At 38.2% G+C, this 15000-nt stretch overlaps 1 protein-coding gene and 1 long non-coding RNA gene across 2 annotated transcripts in view; one reads left to right on the forward strand and one right to left on the reverse strand.

The window, feature by feature from the left end:
- Positions 1–15000, reverse strand: part of LOC135113827 (gonadotropin-releasing hormone receptor-like) — a 224818-nt gene that overhangs the window by 134034 nt on the left and 75784 nt on the right.
- The window catches only part of LOC135113829 (uncharacterized), a 222729-nt gene continuing 208343 nt past the window's right edge, over positions 615–15000 (forward strand). The window contains exon 1 of the long non-coding RNA XR_010275086.1: positions 615–1057. This is a non-coding gene — a long non-coding RNA (uncharacterized LOC135113829). The remainder of the gene's footprint in view (positions 1058–15000) is intronic.

Here is a 15000-nt window from a genome sequence, read left to right on the forward strand (position 1 = left end):
AGCAGTCGTGCTGAGATTGCTGTGATGTCTGCCAGACGCACACACTGCTCACACTGCCCACAAAGAGCCAGTGAGAGGAGCAGGAAGATGACGTCACTCAAACAAGGTAATTAGTGTTCATGCACCACCATCACTGCTACTCGAAGAAAAATACACGTCTGAGTTCTTACACGGATTGTTATTTTAAGGACAAGTAAAATCACCTCCAGTGTTTTCTTAAATTTCAAGGGGCTTCAATTCAGTGTAAAAAAAAATGTAAAGTTTCCTACAAGTGGTCTCTGACAGCCGTCCACTGCTACCACCTGCGCGCGTTCATCACCACGGTTGGTATGCCTGTCACCTGCCCGAGTAAGAGCTCGAAGTTCCTTTAGTTTAGAACTTGCCATTCTCTTCCAGCTGTCCGTAGTATCGTAAGAAATGTTCAGTTGTCCTATGCTCAACATGGGCACAGGGTCCAGCTTTCTTACAAAATAATCGCACATGAGAATAATAAAGTTTCAAACCCGCGCCACCACGTCACTGAAGTGCAGCCAACCTGTGAGGTTGCGGCGACTGGCGTGTTTGCGGAAGTCTGTGTGTGTGTGTGTGTGTGTGTGTGTGTGTGTGTGTGACACGGCTGCGTGTGGATTTTCTGCTTCTTGTTGATTGTTACCACGACTGTGGCACATGGATATGGTGGTAGGAGATATAATTGTGCACGGCGCGATAGTGAAAGGTGGAGGGGACTATAGAGGTGATGGTGAGGGCCAATGAAGTGTTGACGTGTCACAGGTTGTTGTGAAGCGTTGAAATGTTGAACGTGAAATATTTAAGTACTGAAAGATGTGTGGTGGTAATGGCGATGGTGATGACGGTTGTGGTGATGGCGGGGTTGTTGGTGACGATGTGGTAGTGGTGGTGAATGACAAGCGGGCGAGGCTCGTAGTTTACACAATAGGCACGTGAGCCGGTCCGCCTCCTGCCTTCTGTGCTTGCGGGTCGTAGTGGTGCCGCTCCATCCAAGGCAACGTTTCCTTGGCTAGGACAGCCACTCCTGCGGTGCCTTCCACACAATGAGGTGAGTGTTGATCTAGTGTTGTTAACTAGCCAGGTTAGTGTAGGTGATGCGGTGCTCCCCAGGGACGGTGGAGAGTACTGGTGACGTTCGTTGCTTTAGAATAAAGGATTGGATAAAGTTCCATCAAATAAACTTATTTGATAAATTACCAAGATAAATTACAATACGTTACAAATAAAAAAAAAAATCACCATTTCGTATTTTCATGTTTCGAAAATGCATGATGTTGATTCCAGATCTGGTCATTCTTTTCCTCCTAAAGATGAGTTCTCAAGGAATATTAGTATATCCGTTGTTATAAAAGTAGCTTGTACCTCTAGCACCTGTTCGCTGTTCGCCATGCCACTGTTGGCAGGTTTTGTGGCATTTTCTTTCAATATATTAGTATTCGAAGTGTCACGTATAGTCATTTGTCGTCCGTCTCAAAGTGATGAGTTTCTCTAATAGATTCAAGCAAGCAAAGATAATTCAAATTCATAAACCCGTTAGTATAAGTGATGTGTCTAATTATCATGTAATCTCAATTTTACCTATATCTTCTAAAATTTTCGAACTACTAAGAAGCGCTTAATAACATATCTAAAATAAATCAAATATAGTAAATAATAATCAGTTTGGGTTTAGACCGGGACTAAGTACTTTTGATGCCATTTATATCTACACATCCGCTCTATACAATGCACTTGACAATAATAAATCTATCATTTCGATATTTATTGATTTTCGGAAGGCATTTGACAATGTCCAACCCAATATTCTAGTTGATAAAATGTATCATTATGGGATTCGTAGCTATATTTATGACGATTAATTTCTATCTAAATAACAGGATTCAGTACACTGTATTTAAAAAGATTCCTTCCTCCATAGAACCAGTACACTTAAGCGTACCTCTAGGTAGTGTACCATTCTCTTCTTGCTATACATCAACATCTGTAACATATCACAGACACTAAAAAGCTTTTTTTTTTTTTTTGCAGATGATTCGACTTTTTACATGATTGGTGACAATTCCTCAAATTTAATCAACCGTGTTAATGCTGAACGAACTAAACTCTCTTAATGGTGCCTAACTAACCGCTTAATTGTAAATACTGCCAAAACTTATTTCATGTTTTTTTACAAGCACTACGACTACATATCAACCACCTTCAAATCTTGCTTCCTAAATTATAATATTCTTCAAGTGTATAAATTTCGGTTTCTTGAAATAGTTATAGACAAAAGTTTAAATTTTAAACGTCACCTGTCAAATCTCTATCTAAAATTATCCAGAACAGTTCCACTTCTCAAAGTAAAATCGTACGTACCACCAGATGCACTTAAATGTTTATACTAGGCATATATATATATATATATATATATATATATATATATATATATATATATATATATATATATATATATATATATATATATATATATATATATATATATATATATATATATATATATATATATATATATATATATATATACACTTAAATTCCTATAATACCATTTAGTTCATCACTTACTTCAGCCACCTAAAACATCTCAACGTATTACATAAAAAGAAAAGAAAAAAAAAATTCATCAGAACAATGACAGATAGCGACTGTTGTGTACACACACCACCATTATTCAAGTCATTAGATATTCTAAATATGAAAGATCTAACAAAACTCAACATTGCATCTTATATATATATATATATATATATATATATATATATATATATATATATATATATATATATATATATATATATATATATATATATATATATATATATTCAAACCTAAAGACTTAATCAGCAATAATGCTCGGCCAATCCATGGTTACTGTACCCGTAATAAATGTTCCTTGCAAATACCCAACCATAAATTAACTCTGCACATACACTCTTTAATGTATCTAGGACCTAAAGTGTGGAATGAAATACCAATCCAGATAAAAGAGTTACACAAACTCATACACTTTAAAACCAAATATGAGAAATATCTTTTTTTTTTTTTCACTAATCTCATACTTCTAATATAAATTAAATTTCAGTTTTCGTGCGTCATATAAACACGAATATTACAAGAGTTTGTTTCGATTTTACCATAACGCATGTTTCCTTACTGATAATACATATGTCTACGATTTTCTTTTCTTTTATCTTGTTTTAGTAAAAAATTCTTACACAAATATAAATTTCTCATGTTTTCAACATTTTAGATTTTAATTTTAAATTGTGTAGCTATGATTACATATGTTTAATTATATTCTGTGTACTCTTTTTTTATAATTTTAATTTACGTCTTTTTTATTGTTCGTCTATTGCCTTATGCTTGATTTATTATATAGATTTCTTTTCTGCTTTACCCAAAAAAGCTTTGTCTTGTTAAGGGCTGTTTGTCCACTTTAATTATTATATCTAATGTATTGTTTTGTAGAACAAACATAATAAATGTTTAAAGTGTTTAATATGTTTAAAGTATTTTAGTGCAACTGAAATTATTAAGTTTATTCCTGGGAATACTTGACGCAACAAATTAAAATTATCAGTGTACCCTCGTAGTCCTGGAGCCAAATTGGACTCAAAAGATAAGGTTAATAGCGCCATTTGGGTGATCTTTATCTACAAGACATGGAAATGGCTGAAAAATTGTCATTTAATGGTGGAATTGGAAATTCCGAATTGGGTCAGGAAGCTCACCACTTTCTGAATCTGATCAATCGGCAGCTGTGTGTCTGTTAAGCCACAGTGTTTATTTTCATATAATTTAATTCAAATTCTCCTTTTTCTCGACTTTCCCAATCGCAGCGTAATGCAACGGTTTCTTAAATAATCTATCTTTTGAGGTGTTCCTCTCTTCTCCTCTCCCTCTCACGAGTCTACTGCACAATTTGATCTTCAAATTAGTCCTTGCTTCTCCTTACCAAACACCACCGAGCTGTTAAAAATCAGTCCACACGTGCTGTTCTCAAAGGCCTTTGTTATCAGTCCTCCCCCAGTTACCAGAGTAAACACTGCGGAAGGCTCGACCCCCAGGCTGATAAAGGTTGACAGATAACACCGCTCCAGGTGGAAGTAGCTTTTCACGTGCACGAACATCTCATCCCCCCCCTGCCCCCGGTCAACACACACACACACACACACACACACACACACACACACACACACACACACACACACACACACACACACACAGTAATAATCTTGTCCGTGTTCACGCAGCTATGGGTCAAACTATCACCTGGGCCGATAGTATAGGTCTTGCTGACCTCTTCTTTCAGTGTTCTCCACGCATGTTCCGACTGATTCTCCATGCACATCATAACTCAGGCTGGCTGACTGCCTCCCTGGTCACTAGATCAGTGGTCCCTAACCTTTTTCACTGCATTACCTGTTCACTGACTTCTCCAAGTTTGTGTTACCCACATCATCAGATGTAAGTACAGTAGTATTTGATAAAACATAAATACTCGTAGCATCAAAAATGAATTTTAATACTACATTATTGCAGTTGAGCAAGGTAAGTCTTATCCACATTTATCCTAAAATTCTTATCACCTACACATTCAAACACACACACACACACACACACACACACACACACCTTTAATGGGCTTTGTAGAGAGACTGACGTGAGGAACGGCGGCAGACCGCTGAAGGCCATCACTCTATGAGTCAGCCAGTCACTGTCAGCGGAGCCACCGGCGTCGGGCATCTCAGGCAAAGTTGACAACTATTTTTTTATTAGTAAATTTTAAGGTATTGTAATATAAATCCCAAAGTCCCAATTCTCTATAATTTACTGGGTTAGTTCTGAATGTGTTGCTGCGCCGCGCCCTCAGGACGCCCGGCAGCCTGAAACACCTGTGTTTGTGGGTCCGTCGTGGCTGTGCCCAGCGGGACGGGGAATGCCCTGACGCAGTCAGACCAGGACGGTCACAGGAGCACAGTCCTTGATCTTGGCAGTCTGTTCACGTCAGGACAATAATGACTCAGCGTGGCGCGTGGCGTTACACATTACCTCCTGACCGGGAACCGTGAGCAGGGTCCCAACGGCGGTATGAGAGTACTTTTGCTGGTACCGGTACGTTGTTACGACGTTAAGCTAGACTGGTACGAATTGACATTGAGTAAAATTCTATGCATTTTAACATTTCAGATTTTCAAAGTGAAATTACAATGATTCACACTGCCTACTCTAACATCAGTGCCTTGTACAGAACCATACTCAGTAATTTCATAAAGACCCTCTGTCCTCTGTCTCGGTGGCTCACTGCCGTGCCCAGCAGCCCACTGCTCGCCGCTTGTCACGTGAGACCAAGGAGATTTAATAAAGATTTATTAAACTTCCTTGTATGAGACACGTCCGTTTTCCTCTCTTTTTCTTCTCTCACACACAAACTAAACATTATCGTACACATACATATACATACACACGTCCTCAGCCTTCTCAGCCTTCCATTATTACTCACTCAAATTATCCAGAATACCCACTTCTGGGTAATTAAATTACTCTTAGGAAACCAATGCATTAGATGGACATTTTACTCCAAATTCCTCAGAGCTCTACGTGTAGGGCATCCTATTATAGCGCAGCGCAGAAACTCCATCCGTACGCAACGAAACTAACCTAAGCAGATTATTCTTAGGAATAGTAAGAGTGAATAGATTGAAGAGTTAAATGGGCATATGAGTATAACATATGTATATGCCGTATGTAGATCAACAGTACTGTAATTCATGCAGAAAAAGATAGGTGATACTGGACGATGTGAAAATATTAATGTACTCGTAAAGAAAGTATATGAAGGGAAGGTGAATTTTAGATTCCGCACAGACCAATTAATCTCCTGAGTTAACCAGGTATTCCCATCATTTACCATTCCTGCGTAAAACTCCCTCTTGCATGGGAGCATTTCCTCATTAATCTTTCATCACACCCAAACAGGAGAGCCTCGTTTGGTGTTATTTTTGCACCTCCATCTTTCGACATGGCGCGAACCTCTCCTAAGATGCCTCTCTCTGACATACTGAGGAATGTGATGTGTGCAGAATGTGTATAATTTACAATGCGGTATATTTGTGTTGGTTCCATGGTGACTTTGCTCACATAGATTCAGTCCACAAGGCCGCCACTATATTATATGATAGGTATTTTAACCCACACCTGAATAAAACATGTCAACGTCAACATTTACGGGGCGCCATGATTGTGCGCTAGATACATTTCTTGTGGGAAATAATTCACTAGTGTGTTTGAATGAGTGGCGGGTGTGACTGGTAATACTTGATCAGATCTTCGGAATAAAGGAATATACAGCGAGCCAACTGGAACAACGCGTTCAGTGACCCCTACACATCACTAATACATTTCCCCCTTTACCGTTTTCACTTTGTAATTATTCACTATTAATCATATTCCTAATTACATTATAACAAGATTTCACTTTTGTCTTGTCATTGATCCCAAACGATAATCTTCCAGTTATTTCCATCTAAACAAAAACGGAAAAAAAGTTCTTTTGTGGTTAGAACAATGAATTTACATTTTTTTGGTTTTAATAAGATCATTCTTGAACTGACCAGATCTAGCAAGAAATTTCTCATATTTAGAAGAATTTGCCTACATTTTCAGAAATCTTCTCAAACTTTCCAGAATGTTCTACCAGATACTTTTAGAAGTTTCTAGAACATTTTAGAAGATTCTACTCAATGTAAACATTTACAGAATATTCTGTAACTTCTTAGAATACAGTATAAACATACAGAAGTATCAAGAATGTTCTAGAATCCACAAAAAATTTCCAGAATAATTCAGATTATTCTAAAATAGGTTCAGGAATATTCTAGAAAGATTGAGAACATTCTGGAACACATTCTAGAAAGACTAGGAATATTCTAAAGTACTGCTTGACAATATAAAAGTAGGAGCTTGCAGACCACCGATTCGTTCTGATTTGGCTGCCTGAGAAGACACATCACGAAAGGTGAAAATGGCATCAAGTGGCTGCAGTCATTCTCCAGATACATTCTGCTACATATGTGGTCAATTCATCAAGACAAGAGCAAAGAAGTTCTCTGTAACAGCATCTGGAAAAATGGTGAAATTTAGCTATTGTGGGGCAAAAAAGTTTGGCAGGAATAATGGATATTTTCTATTGTTTTGCAGTGAAGAGCTGCTTCTCTAAGACGAAATCGTGTTTTATAATGTTGTTCATTTCTAGTAGATTTCTCAGCATTTTCATTGATTTATAAAAAAAAAAAAGTTGTCTGTCCCTGTCTCGTAAAATGCTGAATAATTAGACATTTATCAAACAAAAATCTATCTTGGATTTTGCTCATTAGGGCTTCACTTTTCTGTTTACCGTTCCAATGCAGATGACGCAGTTGTCACCAGTAATTTTCTCTCAAGTATTTGTCTCGGTGTTTCTATATTTTCTTATGTAGTGTTTTCACTTACTGGACTAGCCTTCCCCTAGATTTTATCATTGTTGGTTTTCTTTCTGTGAATCTCTCTCTCTCTCTCTCTCTCTCTCTCTCTCTCTCTCTCTCTCTCTCTCTCTCTCTCTCTCTCTCTCTCTCTCTCACACCAATGGTATAGTCCTCCTTCTCTTTTCCATTCTATTTTTACTCCTTATTCTTTTGCGCATCCTTCAGTTCATCCGTTAATTACTTGGCCTACCTTAACTGCAACTGAATTTTGAGTCTCGTTTTTAATTAGTGATAAAAACATTTATTTTATCTTACTTCGTTTCTTTTTTGTTTCCTGATTTCCTAATTATAGTGCTATTAATATTTCTTTCCTTCTTCTTCTTCTTCTGCTCCTCTTCCTCCTTCTCCTCCTTCTTCTCCTTCTCCTTTTTTTTTTTTTCTTCTTCTTCTTCTTCATGACGATAAGCATGATAATGTTTGTTGTTGTTGTTGCTGTTGCTGTTGTTGTTGTTGTTGTTGTTGTTGTTGTTGTTGTTGTTTTTGTTGTTCATCTTCCTTTTCTTTCTCCTCTCCACCACACCACCACCACCACCACCACCACCACCACCACCAGCTCCTCCTCCTCCTCCTCCTCCTCCTCCTCCTCCTCCCCCTCTCTTTTTTTTTCACTTATTTTTATTCCTCTCCCTGCTGTTGGTCTTCCTTGTCATAATTTTTCTAGTGTCTCCAGCGAATGTTTGCCCCCTTTTTTTTTAAGACTTCTTTTTATGTCCATTTGCTTTTACGTTGATTTGCATATGCTCTTAGTAGTGACATTATATAAATACTTTCTCTCTCTCTCTCATCCTCATTCCTCGTCAGCAACTGCACCCAGCCTGGCCCATGGAACCTCCTGAGCAAGAAAATCCCCAACCAAAACTCAGGTGTATTTTGTGGACCTAGATGACCTATTAACAACGCTGTTTGCCGTAATTCTTTTTTTCCTCTCTCTCTCTCTCTCTCTCTCTCTCTCTCTCTCTCTCTCTCTCTCTCTCTCTCTCTCTCTCTCTCTCTCTCTCTCTCTCTCGGCGTTTGAAGTGGGGCCAGCGGTGTGGTTGTAAAAGGAGGTCTTCTCGCTTATCCTTATTTGCCTATTTAGCGTTTTATGAAGCGAGTCTAAAGTTAAGCAAGTCTTGATATGTTTTTTTTTTTTTTAAGTTCTTTGTCTCTCATATATATTTTTGACCATATACATTATTTTTTTTTATGTTTTATGTTGTTATCTATTTTCATGTTTATGTTTCGCACGTGTACTTTTTTTTTTTATGATTCACGAATATTTATTAGTAATTTATTCCATTTTTAAAACCTTCATGTACTTTATCGTTTCTTTTTCTTTCTTTTTATTTTTACATTTTACATTTTTTTTCTACATTTTTACATTTACATTTCTATTTGCGTTCTTTTTTTGTCATCATCTCTTGAATTGAGAAGCAATCCTCGCTAATGTTATCTTTTCTATACATATGTAATTGTCGGTTTAATTTATATTGTATTAAGCATTTTATTTTCAGATAGTTTATTGTCATTCATTTCACTCTGCTTTCCTTTTTTGTTGTTGTCTCTGCAAACATCGCATTCATTTCTCCTGCCACAGCAACCACGAGGCAGACTATTTGTATTAACGTCATGAAAGCCTTCATCCAAAGATCCAAACAACTGTGTGCGTCGTGAAGATCAAGAGGGCAAGCATGAATAACAAACAGCCATCCATGAAATATCTGACTTCTCTTCTTCATCTGTTCCTTGTCTTCTTTTTTTTTCCCTCCTCCTCCTCCTCCTCCTCCTCCTCCTCCTCCTCCTCCTCCTCCTCCTCCTCAACCACCACCACCACCACCACCACCACCACCACCACCACCACCACCACCACCAACAACAACAACAACAACAACAACAACAACAACAACAACAACAACAACAACAACAACAACAACAACAACAACAACAACAACAACAACAACAACAACAACAACAACAACTACTACTACTACTACTACTACTACTACTACTACTACTACTACTACAATTAAGACTGGAACTGTAATTTCTACTTCTACTATAAAATATTCCTTCAACAAAGGAAACGGAGTTCTCTTTTAAGTGTTCCCTGCCGGCGTTTTGCTGGAGGGAGCGGTGGATGACGTGAAGTAGGGCTCTCTCCTTTTCTACACGTAGTTAACCACATCAGTATAGTATATAGCCCAGCAAATATTTTTTATCATAGACGCACACATTTGTTAGTTTTTCTTTATCCTTTGTATTACTCTTCCTCCTCCACCACCATCTCCTCTTCCTCTTCCTCCTCCTCCTCCAATGCGCTAAAGACGTTCACGTAAGAACAGCAAGCCCAAATGATGGAATAATTACACTGAGTCACGACTATTACACAAAAATCGTGTCTACCGTAAATATTCGTCAACTCAAAACGAAGTAGATAAACTTGAGTATGATAGACTTCTGCGTGAATCAAAGAAGCTCATTAAACAGAAAAAGAAAAAAAAATAGAAATATATATTGCAAGCGTCAATAAATCTAACCCCAAGTGATTTTATAGATATGTGCAGAATAAAATAAGTGATAACATCACACATCAGCCCGATCTACCTAGATAACGGTAATATTGCCACCGAAAAAGATTCAGATTGCTGACGTACTAAATGATTATTTTGTCTCAGTTTTCACAGAAGAGAACATTCATAAAACTCCTGAACCGGCCTCTATGCTTTGTAATGAAACTCCTCTAAGTGTCTGTGACCTTCGTGAATATGAGATAATTATAACTGAAGTAATCGACAAAATGAAAGCTAACAAAAACCCCCGGTCAGACTGTATTGCACCACGCATCTTGAAAGAAACAAATTCTCATATTTGTAAATCTCTTTTAATGCTTTTCACCGAATAACTTTACTCCGGTAAGGTTCCCAGCGATTGGAAGTTAGCTAACGTTACCCCCATACATAAGAAAGGCGACAAATCACTCCCGAGTAACTATAGACTCATGGGCCTTACATCTGTAGTGTGTAAATTAATGGAAATTGTAATTCGCAAGAATTTAGTGAACTTTTTAGAAGTAAACGATCTAGTCAGTGACTCACAGCACGGTTTTCGAAACACGCTCATGTTTAGCAAACCAATTCGACTTCTTTTAACGACGTTTTCACCTTGTACGACGAGACAAAGGCAGTGAATGTAGATTATCGGGACTTTCAAAAAAACGCTTGACAAAGTTCTCCATAAGCATCCACTAAGTTAATTAAAATCACATGGTATAGACAGCAAAATTCTCAAATAGTTCGAAGACTGGCTCTCTGAGAGAAAGCAATATGTCGTTATAAATGGTAAATCTTCAAACTGGCGAAAAGCTTTAAGCGGTGTACCACAGGGATCTGTACTCGGTCCTGTTATTTTCATCTACGTTGACGATATCGATGAGGGCCTCACCTGTAAATTATCTAAGTTCGCTGGTGATACTAAAATAGTAAATAAAGCAGTTACAACAGATGACAAAAAGGATATTACAATCAGACCTCAACCGCTTAGTCACTTGTTCAGGTAAGTGGCAGATGAGATCCAGTGTTGATAATTACAAAGTGTTGCACATAGGTAGTAATAATGATCGTGTAAATTACTCAGTCAACGACTCTGAGCTTGTCAAGGTTAACGAAGAGAAAGACTTAGGTGTAACGGTTACCTCAGACCTCAAATCGAGTAAATACTGCTCGGAAGTAGTTAAAACAGTAAATAAATTGGTTGGGTTTATTGATGGAACCTTTGAATTCAAGTCAGGAAGTGTAATTCTCACTTTATTTAATGTGCTTGTCCGACCTCATCTTGAATACTGCGTTTAGTTCTGGTCACCCTATTACAGGAAAACTGGAGAAACTACAAAGAAAATTTATCAAAATTATCCTACGACTGCGAAACCATATGCAGAGCGTTTGAGGGAGCCCAACTTGTTCAGTCCAGAGAAGCGAGGGATGCGAGGGGACTCAATAGAGATATTTAAAATGTTTCGTGGCCTTGACAACGTAAACATAAACAACTATCTAATCATTGAGAGAACCAGGACCACTCAAAATAACGGTAATAAGATAACAGGTAAACGTTTCCGATCAGATGAAGTTAAACACTATTTCTTTAATAGAGTTATAAATGTTTGAAACTACTCTCTCCCAGCATATGTAGTAGATAATAACACGATAGAAATTTTTAGACATAGGTTAAACAAACACCTTGCATCAATCCCTCAAATAACGTACTTCGCTCCTTCATAAATTCTTTTATTTTCTTTTTTTTTATTTTTTACTCTATAGAGCAGCATGTCTTTCTTTTAACCTCACCTATCACATTCTATAACTTTCTCCCTCTGTGCTCTCTTGCTTTTTTCCTTAAACCTTGTTGTCCTTTAGCCTTTAATTCATAGAATATGTAGTGGTAGCACCGTCACACAGACAGCCTCTTTAGGCCCAGTAGGGCTGTTGCTGTCTGTTCTTTTCTTTATATTCCTCTTCCTCCTCCTCCTCCTCCTCCTCGTCCTCTTACTGATCCTTCTCCTCCTCCTCCTCCTCCTCCTCCTCTGCACAACACGGTTTCAGAAACAAACATTCCTGTTTGAAAAACCTACTAGACTTCTTTTATGAAGTGCTTGACTCGTATGACGAAACAAAAGCAGTTGATATTATTTACTTAGGTTTCCAGAAAGCTTTTGACTCTGTTCTCCGTAGCTGGAAACACCCTGAAATGGTTTGGAGACTGATTCTCTGAAAGAAAACAACGTGTTGTAATAAACGGAAAAGAGATTGGTATAATGTAAATAGCGTTTTTCCTCAGGGCTCTATATTTGGGCTGGTACTTTTTATAATATACATTAATGATACTGATGAAGAAAGCAATTGTAAAATAAGAAAATTCGCAGACGGCACCAAAATAATAGGTAAAGTAACGTCAACGTCTCATGGCACGAACTACAGACCTCAATAAACTACCAAGCTGCACAGAAAAAATGGCAGGGGAGATTCAATATATAAAAGTGTAAAGTTCCCCATATCGGGAGCAATAATGTTCAAGGGAGATATGTAATGAGTAATATGCCACTGTCAGGCGCTGAAAAAGACAAAAATATTTTGGTGTTATAGTGTCAAAAGATCTAAAACTGGGTCAGCACTCCACAGAAACACTAAAGACAGCGAATAAATTAGTAAGGCTCATTGGAAGAACCTCTGAATTTAAATCAGAAAAAGTCATACTTTCCTTGTATAATTCACTGGTGGAACGACTGGAAGGACTATTTAGTTTAACGAAACGCATGATAAGAGGAAACTTAATTGAAGTGTTCGAAGTTTTCAAAGGATATAGCAACCTTGATGTTAATCACTATTTTATTATTGATCATTCTAACCAGACACGAAATAATGGATTCAAGATTATACTCAAAGGCTTGTGCTAAATCCCTGGAGGCGAAGCTTTTTTCTCCTTTAATCGCATTGTAAATATATGGAATAAATTTCCTTCAGAAATCGCAAACAGTAATTCAATTGAATCCTTTAGAAGCCTCACGTAGTTTTTCCCATAAGATTTGGGATCTATTAAGAGACCAGAGCTGATAGGCATTTTATCATGGTTTGCATTCATACATTCATCATTAAACCATGCCTTGTCTTTGAATCTACTCCTGATGGTTTTAGTAGGAATTCTATGGTTAATAATACTGATAAGTGCAGTGTTCAATTTGTCAATGGCATTTGAAGAATTGAATATACTGTTCCACCGAATATTATCAAAGTCACGAATGACACCAGTTAAGTCGACCTGCGACTTTATGTAGACCTTACGAGCAATATGGGTATTTGGTACCTTAAAATTTAGTTTCAAGCTAAAAGTGACTACTGATTGGTCAGAGCTACCTAGAGGTGGTCTAACTGCTGAGTCAGCTAAACCAGGTACATCAGTTAAAAGCAAGTCCAGACGATTTCCAAGTCTGGTTCATTGATAAGTTGCACACAACCTGATAAGTTAGTGAAGTCCAATGCTGCAACACACTGGCGATCAGTTGCAGTAACAGAGTTCACCCAGTCCTGGTGATGAGTATTCAAGTCACCGACAAAAATAAAGCGACTTACAATCATGCTCTTGGATGTCACTCATAGATGTGAGAAGACAATCGTAAATCTCATAATAATCGTCTCATGATTGATTATTTTAATGTCCTTGATTTGTTTATTCACCACAATACTATTTTTTGTATCTATTGTCATAACAGATTGTGTCCTTCCTTATACCTAATAGATTTTGTAGTCCGTTATTATGTAAAATTTCTTCATGGCAATATTTGATTTTATCTTGAAAGAAAGAGACTTCTTCCTTCCCTTCCCTCCCTCATTGCTTTCCAGTCACCCTCTCCCCTCCATTCTCTATAAACTTTCCTCTCACCCTTTTCGTGTCTCTCAGCTATTCACATAAACCGAGCTATTCTTCATTTCAGTTCCCTCTCTCCTTACCCCATGACCGCCCGTACCTATCCCCCCTTCCTTCGATCCCTCCCTCCTTCCTTCTCTATAGTTCCCTTCTTGCGGTGTTAGCATTAGTGCAACACACACACACACACACACACACACACACACACACACACACACACACACACACACACACACACACACACACACACACACACACACACACACACACACACACACACACACACACACACACACACACACACACACGCACGCACGCACGCACACACACACACACACTTCATTACAAAGCTGTTTAGCGCTAATTGCTAAACAGCCAATTCCGTAGACGTTAAATAAACGCTTAATTAACGTTGCATTGGCGGTGCCTTGAATTTCATTATCTAGGGAAGGGCAAGGAAAGGGTAAGAGAGGAGGAGGGGAAGGGAGGGAAAGGAAGAGTAAGGGAAAGGAGGAAAGGGAAGAGTAGGGAAGGGAGGGAAGGGGAGAGTAGGGAAGGGAAGTGGATGGAAGTGGAAAAGTTTATGTATAATTCAGTGAAATATTGCTTTTTCTCATTGCTTAATTGTCAGTTTATGCCTAATTCTCCTCTCTCTCTCTCTCTCTCTCTCTCTCTCTCTCTCTCTCTCTCTCTCTCTCTCTCTCTCTCTCTCTCTCTCTCTCTCTCTCTCTCTCTCCCCTTCCACAAGAAAATGTGAAAACTCTCAAGCCTTAAAACTATGGGAGTAGGTAGGTATGTAGGGAAGGTGGCGGCTCTCACTGGAGAAGGAAAAGAATTGGGAATGGAAAAGAGAGCAGTGGGAGGAAAGAGGGAGATAGAGTTAAGAGGAGGAGAAGGAGACGATAACACCCAATAGCGTGACTGGAATAAAGGTTTAAAAGAGGACGTAAAAGGAGGATATAAGGTCAGGAGGAAGAGGAGGAGGAAGGAGGAGGAGGAAGAGGAGGAGGAGGAGGAGGAGGTCAGCAGTGAAGGATGAAAGGCGAGACCTAAGATGAGTTTTTTTTGTTTTTTT

Source organism: Scylla paramamosain, chromosome 2, assembly GCF_035594125.1.
Source record: "Scylla paramamosain isolate STU-SP2022 chromosome 2, ASM3559412v1, whole genome shotgun sequence".
NCBI lineage: Eukaryota > Metazoa > Arthropoda > Malacostraca > Decapoda > Portunidae > Scylla > Scylla paramamosain.